Source organism: Petaurus breviceps, unplaced genomic scaffold, assembly GCF_028583685.1.
Source record: "Petaurus breviceps papuanus isolate PSGF00001 unplaced genomic scaffold, PetGlider_PUasm1.0 118, whole genome shotgun sequence".
Classification (NCBI taxonomy): domain Eukaryota; kingdom Metazoa; phylum Chordata; class Mammalia; order Diprotodontia; family Petauridae; genus Petaurus; species Petaurus breviceps.
Genome location: NW_027185616.1, coordinates 5106032 through 5115541, shown reverse-complemented (window position 1 = coordinate 5115541; position 9510 = coordinate 5106032). Strand labels below are relative to the sequence as shown.

The 9510-nt window shown below is 40.8% G+C and overlaps 1 long non-coding RNA gene across 1 annotated transcript in view; it reads right to left on the bottom strand.

The window, feature by feature from the left end:
• Positions 1-2209: 2209 nt before the first annotated feature.
• The window catches only part of LOC138159368 (uncharacterized), a 29741-nt gene continuing 22440 nt past the window's right edge, over positions 2210-9510 (bottom strand). Inside the window, exon 4 of the long non-coding RNA XR_011167878.1 lies at positions 2210-2765. This is a non-coding gene — a long non-coding RNA (uncharacterized lncRNA). The remainder of the gene's footprint in view (positions 2766-9510) is intronic.

The following is a 9510-nucleotide window of genomic DNA, read 5'->3' as shown; positions in this document are numbered from 1 at the left end:
TAAAAAAAAAAATTAACAAAAATATATGCATGTATGCACTCACATATGTGTCTATATACAGAGGTGCATCATGGCATTGGTTGTGGAGATGGAGCCAGCCTTGGTGAAAGGAAAACCTATATCCAAGTGCCATTTTTGACACATTCTGGTTGTATGAGGTCAGAGAAGTCCTCTCATGTCTACCTAAAGGACGAATCTCATCCATGATCAATGATCAGCCAGCTTTATCTTGAAGACGTTCAGGGAGAGTTCTCTATCTAATAGAACTGCCTATTCCATTGTTGGCTAGCTTTGATAATTAGAAAGTTCTTCCTTGGATTGATCTGAAATCTACCTTCTTGCCTCAAGTTATTTTCTAGCTATTTAATTAAGACTTGTTTCCCCAGTTAAATGGTGAACTCCCCAAAGGCATAGACTTGGTGGCTGTGCTATATACGGCATAGGGCTAGAAGACTGTGACAAGAGAAGTCTCCTACATCTTCACTCCAGAGAAAAGTCATGGTGGCCCAGCCATGGTTAGGGCTCCGTGCACTTGGTGTCTAAAGAGCTCAGCAGAGGAGAAAGGGGGAAAAAAGAGAGCAGTAGAGAGCTACAGCCACAGACCTTAGGGTGGCAGTAGTTTGTGGTTTGGAGACCCATTTATTCTAGAACAATGTGAAAATGAAAAGCATTATGTGGTTGCAATGTTTATCAACTACTGTTAGTTTTATAACTATTAAAATGAAGATATTATACCTGGCATCATTTAAAGAAGTATCAGAGAGAACCAGTTCGAACCAGTCTATTTCTGGTCTTTCTTTACTTCCACTCCACTAAAAACAATTTACCTGCTTCCTCTCACCCTTCCCATCCTCAACTGGACAGGGTCAATACTCTATGTGTCCTTGTACCCTCCCTTCTTCCTGCAACACTCTCTCTGTCTGTCTGTCTCTCTCTGTCTCTGTCTCTCCCTCTCTCTGTCTCTCTCTGTCTCTCTCTCTGTCTCTCTCTGTCTCTGTCTCTGTCTCTGTCTCTCTGTCTCTCTGTCTCTCTCTCTCTCTCTCTCTGTCTCTCTCTCTGTCTCTCTCTCTCTCTGTCTCTTTCTGTCTCTCTCTCTCTCTTTCTCTGACACAGCCCCTGACACCATTTCCTTTCTCCAGGACCCTGGTGTTAATGGGAATGAAGCAGGGCTGGAGTTTTCTAGAAGGCTCTCTGACAAGATAGGGAAAGGAGGCTGGGTGATTCTTGAGAGCAACGGTTGGAACTAATGACTGATCATGGTGATGATAGAACCAGAGGGCTGAATAGCCTTCCCAGAGCAAGCCAGGCATAACCTCACAATATCACACAAGTGAATGTGGTGTAGTGTAAATGGCTCTAGCCTGAAAATCAGGCTGCTTTCTTTTATGCCTTCCTGCAAAAAAAAGTATCTGTCTGTCTCATCAAAGCAGCATCCTTCTCTTCCTAATGCCTGCTTAAATATTCAGTGCTTGGAGTGTTGGAGCTGAAAAGGATTTTAAAGGTTATTTAGCCCAACGCTAGCCCTTTTATCTTATACATGAGGACAATGTAGTCTAGCCAGGGGAAGTCACACAGTTAATTAGTGACCAAATGCTGTATTTGGAATCCTGGTCCTTTTGCTTCTGACCTCTGTGGCCTTGAATAAATCACTTTTACTTCACTGGCCCTTGATTTCTTCATCTATCAAATGAAAAAGTCTAACTAGATCAGAGGTTCCCAAATTTATTTGATCTACCTCCCTCTTTTCAAAATAAGAATTAGTTGACATGGGGCGGCCAGGTGGTGCAGTGAGTAAGAGCACCAGTCCCAGAGTCGGGATGACCTGGGATCAAATCTGGGCTCAGATACTTAGCACCACACCCAGAAATAACTGGCCATGTAACCTTGAGAAGTTACTTAACCCCCATTGCTTTAAAAAAAAATTACTTGACACCCCCCTGGAAATCTACTTTCTTTAACCCTTTAATGGTTTTTTTTTTAAAATTTGTGTCATTTCAAAAAATATAAAATACATATCTTTTAAAATAATACATCTTAAATTTAATAATTTATTATAAATTTGTGGGGGTTTTCTGCATTGAAATTTTGATGATGCAATATTGTTTCTTGTAACCATATAGTGTCATATTGTAAACAAGTCATTACAGGCACATATTCCTCCCAATGCATGCTGGACTTCCTGAAAATGCTGGACATGCTCACTGGCCAACACTTGCTTGTTAAGGCCTATTGGTGAACTTGACCATTGATGGGTTATAAAACTTGCATTTTTGTGTGTTTATTTGGAAAACAATGTAATCATTACAACTTTAACTCTGTTAAACAACAGATGAAACATGTACAAATAGTTTTTCAAAATTTTATTCTCTTCTCTTCTTTCCTTATTTTCCACCACCCCCTTATTTTTATACAATGCCCCCCCAATTGTATCCAAAGCTACTACTGTGCCCCTGGATCATTCCAGAGCCCCCAGGGGGCAGTATCCCCCACTTTGGGAACCTCTTGCAGGGTCATAGAATCTGGGACTGGAAGGAACATTAGGTGTCAGCCAGTCTAGTCCTCTCATTTTATATTCAAGTGGTTTTACATTAGTACCCAGAATTTTCCAAGAAATGTTACTTAGAATCACTGAAGGGCCTTTCCTTTTTCTTATTCTTGTGTATTTACAAGTTCATTATAACACAAAAAAACATACACAGCACTGTATAGCATCATTTTCCTCTTCAGATTTCTTTCCCTTCTCTCCTCTTCTGGAAAAAAAAAATCTGAGGAAAAGAAAAAGGGATTAAAAAAATTGGGGGGGGGGGTTTGCTGGTCACAGTCCCTGCTTATATTGAAACAAACAAATGAATAAGTAAATAAATTCAAAAATGAATGAATATGTGTCTGTGTATATATATGTGCATAATATATACATGTATATATATGTGCATAATATATACATGTATATATATATTTTAAACTTGGAATAGAAGTATGCACATTTGTGTGTATGTGTCTAAGTATTTACATTTCCAGTGTGTATACTAACCCATGTTTAACTAGAGTGGGGCACTTGGACTTTCCCTGGAGTGACATCATTTGGGAGATAGCTCATTACCATGGCAGTCCTGGAGCCCTTTTGTTTGAAGGTTCTCCTACAGCCTCTCATTTTAGAGTATCACCACTGCCACCCCTGGTAGGTCCTCAGGTCACCACACCTAGGCTCATGGACATGTCTCTCCTGGGATTCAACCTCATCCTTAGGCCTGCTGGTTTTCTGTACTACCACCACCTCTTCCAGGGGGCAATGATAATAACAGCTTATATTCATGGAATATGTTACATACATTATTTCATTTGTTTCTAAACTGCTCATCTTTCTGAACTCTGTGATCTAACCACATTGGTCTTCTTTCTCCCACTCTATCTCCATTTCTCTGTCTTTACAATGGCCATCCCCCATGCCTGGAATGTATTCCCTCTTCATTTCTACTTCAGAGAATCCAACTTAAATACCTTTACATGAAGCTTTTCCCACTCACCCCAACTGCTAGTACCCCCTCCCTAATTATTTATTTGTATTCTTTATATTATATATTTTATAGAATATGTTGTAATAATATATTACATATAATATTCTTTATATTATTCTGAATATATTTATGTATATGCTTGTCTCTGTCTTTTGGAATATAAGCTCCCTGAGGGCAAAGACTTTATTTTTTGGTATCATGTACCCAGTACCTACCACATAGTAAATTCTTAGTAAGTGCTTATTAATGAATTGTTGATCATTATAACAAACTCATGAGACAGTTATTACAAGTAGATAGTAATCCCCTTTTCTACAGAGGAATGAACTGAAGCTCAGGAGGCAATTTCCCCAGGGCCACATAACTAGGATCTAAACCAGTCCAATCCAACAGACATTTACTAAGTGTCTAGTAGGTGTTGGTTTGGAGAAATTAAGGACCAAGTACTAACGACTGGATAGAAAAAAGAAAGACTTCCCTTAGGGGACAATCAGTTGAGCTGATCCTTGAAGAAGCTAAGGATTCCAAGTGGTGGGAAGGGAAAGCATTCCGGTCATAGGCATGGTGTGGAGACAGGAAATGGAATACTTGGGTCTGGGAAGGAGTAAGTCAGTTAGTACAGATAGAACAGGAACTGCATGAAGGTGATTAACGGGAAATATGTCTGGAAAATTAGGCTGGAGTTTGTTGTAAAAGGTTTTAAATGTCAAGTTTAGTAGCTGAGGTGATAAGGATCCATTGAAGGCTCTTGAGCAGGGAATGACATGGCCAGGAATAGTATTTTGGCAGCTTGTGGAGGATGGATCGTAGGGCTGAGAGATTAAAGGAAGTAGGAAGCTGTTGTGCTGCTTCCATCCAGTAACTGGAGATAGGGATGAGACTAGATTTGGGCGCTGTCCAAACTGAAGGCTGAGGCATTTTGTGGGCACAGGGAGGCATTTGTGGCATGCTACAGAGAAACCCAACACACCTGCCTCTTTTAGCTGCCAAGTACTGTAACCACAAGGGCATAATCTTGGAATTCTCATTGAATCCTATTGGAGCCTCATCAACTTCCTTAGAAGAATAATTCCCCTCAGGGGGTTATTATGTCAAAGGCCTAAGACTGTCCTGACACTGACCTCCCATAGTTCTGGGATCATAGCATGATTTAGAATAGGAAGGGTCCCTAGACTCCATCTAGCACAACTCCCCTATAAACTGAGGATCAGAGAGTTCATGACTTACCCAAAGTCACCTAGATAGTAAGCAGCAGAAACAGAATTTGAATCATATCCTCTGACTTTAGACCCAGCGCTCTTTCCATTCTACTTAACTGTCTGTCCTAGAATTTAGAAGTTGCTCTCCTTGCCCCATTCTCTGTAAGGGAGCTTAGAGATATCTTGATCCAACACTCTCCAGCCCCCTCTCCCCCATCCCTGCCATTTTACAGATGAAGACAATGAGGCCCAGAGAAATGAAATTACTTTTCTAAGGTTTCACAGGTAGCAATTAATACAAGCAGAATTCATTGGTCTTAGAAATGGAAGGGAACATTTTACAGATGAGGAAACTGAGGTCCAGAGAGGAAGAATGACCTGTCCAAGGTCACAAAGGTAGGATCCGAGTTGAGATTTAAACCCAGGTCCTCTGGCACCAAATCCAGTGTTGTTTTTACATTATCAGTGACAAAAATGAAATTGAAACTCAAATCTCCTTATTCCCCAGTAGAGGGTAAGCCACTTTATAATATTGTTTCATTGCATATGCTTAGGAGTTGACTGTCCTATAAACCACTATTCCTGGAGGGGAGGAAATAACCATGGCTTGAACCCCTAAACAACTGTTCCATTTCCCTCCTGAACATGAACCAGGCTTGTTCTAGGAAGGATTCCTGCCACTGAGCTAGGGACAGATGGCAGAGCAAGGCCAAGACTAGAATGAGACGGCCTTTTCATGGCCAGGACTCAAAATCTCTGCTAGACAGTTTATTTTATTTGTTAATCAGCCTAGGATGGGGTGATAAATCTTTGCTTCTCACCAGCTTAACACCAGGGGAAAGTGGAGGGGGGCAAGGGGAGGGAGGAAGAATCATGTAGTTTGGGAGTACGTGATTTCAATTAGGAAGCACTTCCTTCTCTGGCCCTCCAGTTCCCGTTAATTAGCTAATGTATCTAAAGTGCTTTGGGACTGAGAATCGAAAGCTAGATCCGCTTCCCAAGCATGTTCCTGACTTCCTCAGCTGCTGTAGTTCTGCCCAGCTCCAGTCAGTCACTTGGTCCCATAGCTTTGCTATCCACTCCCAGGAGGTCTCCCCTTGCCTTTGTATCAGCAAACAGCCCCCTCACCAGCAGAAAGGGTGATTCATCCCACTTAGTACCAGCCCTAGCTGGAGGTTGTGAGCTTGGAAAGGGGTGGGAAAGCGACAGGGGCCCTAGAGGAAGGAGTGTGGAACCTAGATGGAGAGAGGAGAACCCAGAGGAATTGGGTAGGAACGCCTTTTCATAAAGGATTTGATAGACTCAAGATACAGAATAAGATTTTTTTCCCAGACATAATCTAATGGGAAGATTTGTTTTGTTTGACTATGCACATGTGACTTTTTCTTTTTCTCATTTTTTGCAATTGGGAGTGGAGAGTGACAGGCAATAGAAATAGGATAGCAAAAAAAAAAAAAAAAAAAAAAAAAAAAAAAGGGGATTTAGGGCTTTTTTTTTTTTTTGCTTTTTGGAGGGCAGTTGGGGTTAAGTGACTTGCCCAAGGTCACACAGCTAGTGTTAAGTGTCTGAGGTCGAATTTGAACTCAGGTCCTCCTGACTTCAGGGCCGGTGCTCTATTCACTGTGCCACCTAGCTGCCCCAAGGCATTTTTTTTTTAAATGCAGAGAAGGAAGACCAGAAAAAAGCAGATAGACAAGGAGAAGGCTTGGAGATCTTTGAACACTCCTGGTTGAATTTATACTTAAAATGAAAAGCAAACTGCATTTAGTGAAGATCAGCAGTTTCATATACAATCCTTTTTTTTTCAGTTCTTTGAATATTGAAATGCCCATTTTGTTTAGTAAGTTCAGAATTTTTTGAAATAGAGGGAAGTGAGGGCAAGATCATACTTTGTGATAAAAAATTGGAAACAAAGCAAGTGCTCATGGATTGAGGAATCACTAAATAAATATTAATGGAATGGAATATTATTGCATTATTTTAAAAATGACAGGAGGAATTCAGAGACACATGAGCAGACTTGCATAAAGCAATGCTCAATGAAGAAACACAATCAAAATAAAAATATGCAAGATCACAACAATGCAATTCCCCAAAGTACTAAAAGACAACTGAATTCAAACGAATTGTGATGAACAACCTTAGTTCCAGGCCACAGAGGATAAAACACACCTGCCCTCAGGGCAGCTAGGCAGCACAGTGATTAGAGTACCAGCCCTGGAGTCAGGAGGACCTGAGTTCAAATTTGACCTCAGACACTTGACACATAGCTGTGTGACCTTAGGCAAGTCACTAAACCCCAATTGCTTTTCCTTCCCCCCTCCAAAAAAAAAAACCCCAAACCACACACACTGCCCTCCTTTGAGGCACCTAGAGACTATGAACACTAGGCCTGGAGTCAGAAAGACTTGAGTTCAAATTCAGCCTGAGATACTTCCTAGTTGTGTGACCCTGAGCAAGTCACTGAATCTCTGTCTCTATTTCCTGAACTGTAAAAACAAGGGTTTTAATAGCACCTAACTTGAAAGATTGTTGTGAAAATCACAAAGAAATGATATTTGTAAAGCATTTAGCAGAGTGCCAGATACATAATAGATGCTATATTTATTTATTTATTTGTTCCCTCTCTCCCCCCCTCATTTCTGAGGTGAGTGAGTACAGAAAGGGAATATCACACATGCTGTAAACTGTAAATATGGCTGTTTGGGGGGATCCGTTTTACTAATTTTACAGTAGGTAGGTGGCACAATGGATAGAGTACCAGGCCTGCAGAGTCTGGAAGACCAGAGTTCAAGTCTAGCCTCAGCCACTTATTAACTATGTGACCCTCGGCAAGTCCCTTAATCATGTTTGCCTCAGTTTCCTCATCTGTAAAATGATCTGGAGAAGAAAATGAAAAACCACTCCAGTATCTTTGCCAAAAAAAAAAACAAACCCAAATGAGGTCACAAAGGGCTGGACACAACTGACAATACCTGAACAAATTTGCCTAACTTTGTTAGAAGAGGGGGTTCAATGGGAGAAACATAGATGGGAAATCACTAAGAAATTTAAAAAATCAATTAAAAACACAAGAAAGGGTGGGGGGGCATTGGGGAGAGAGACAGAGACTAGACAGAGAATCTAAGGGTTGGGGGGCTCTCAAGGAAGAAGGAATAAGTGCCTTAAAGGACTGGATAGAGAAGAGTCCTCGAGTGAAAAGGAGACTGAGGGTTACTGGGAGTGCACTAGAAAGGGCTTAGGGACCATGGGAGAGGGAGCAAAGGCTGGGGCTCCCCCAGCATACTTTTGGTAACCTGATGTTGGGCTTAGCACTGGGTATTTTGGTACCTTGTGACTGTCTCTATGGTCATTTCCCTTGTTCCACTCTTGACCTCTATCTCAATGTGCACCAGGTCAGTATAGAATCTGTCCCAGGGGCCTTTCCTTGGTAGTCTAGAGTTTACAATCTGGAGACACCTACTGACTTTAATACTTATAGGACATACGGAGTTGATGGAAAAACAACAAATATTTTCCCAATATTGTTGTGTTCAGTCATGTCAGCCTCTTCATGACCCCATGGACCACACTGGTTTAAGGCAAAGGGTAGTGACTTGCCCAGGGTCACACAGCTAGTGAGCATCTAAGGCTAGATTTGAACTCAGGTCTTCTTGACTACAGGTCCAGTGCTCTATCTACTGAGTCATCTAGCCGCTTCATTTCCCACTCCTCCATGTAATATTAAAAAAACCTCTTTCAAAACACATCACACAACAAAACAACAAACTTAGAAAAACTGGATTCGGTTCCCAATATATCATTATGTGACTTTGGGCAAAGCACTGAACATATATCAGGCTCATCTCATCTATAAAATGGGTATAATAATTCCTAACTCGCCAACCTTCCATGGCTTTTACAAATTAAATGAGAAAATGTAAGTAAAAAACTTTGGTACTATATAGCTATACAAATGTGATCTACTAGTAATAGTAGAAGTAATTGTTTTTGCTTGTCCTTCATTCTGGGAGAGGACCGTGACATTGCCATGATATACAAGTGAATTGGATTTAAATGAGGAAAGGTTGTGCAAAGTCACCAGTCTCACTTTCTCTTGTGAAGTCATCTGGGTTCAGTGGCCAGATATAGATCAGGACAAGCAGAGATAGCCCAGGATGCAGTGAGGAACCTTGGTCTTTTCAAGCTAAGGTCTTTAACAGATCTCAGTTTGACTGAGGCAACACCCATTCAGTGATTAAGGCAGATTAAATTTGAAAATGTAAGTAAAGAATTTTGGCACTATAATCGCTATACAAGTGTGAGCTAGTACTATTTATCTTAAAAGGAATCCTGTCAATCTGCCACCCCCTCTCTTTGAGCTGTGACACTTCTAAGACAATATCTGATTTTCTCAGGAACCTAAGGAAATGATTCAACACCTCTCCAACAAAAACCCTACTTTTTCTTTTGAAAAATACATACCAATATGAATCACAATTCTCCTCTGTACAAAACACCATCTTTTTTTTTAAACACTAATGTTCTTCACTCCATTTCTCCTCTGACCATTCATTGTAGTGTAGAGGTGACGTTGAGTTTTCAAAGGCGAATCCTATACAAATTTGACAGGTTCTTTCAAATTGAAAAGGCTTTAATGATGGGCCTGGTGATGCTGCCTGAAGAATTCAATAAATTGGAAGCTTGATCACCAGGTTTGGCTACAAGATGAGGAAATTTTTTTTTGGTCCACAGTGGCTCATGAACATCATCTATGACTACCTTTCAGAAGAGTTGTGATCTGCATCCATGCAGGG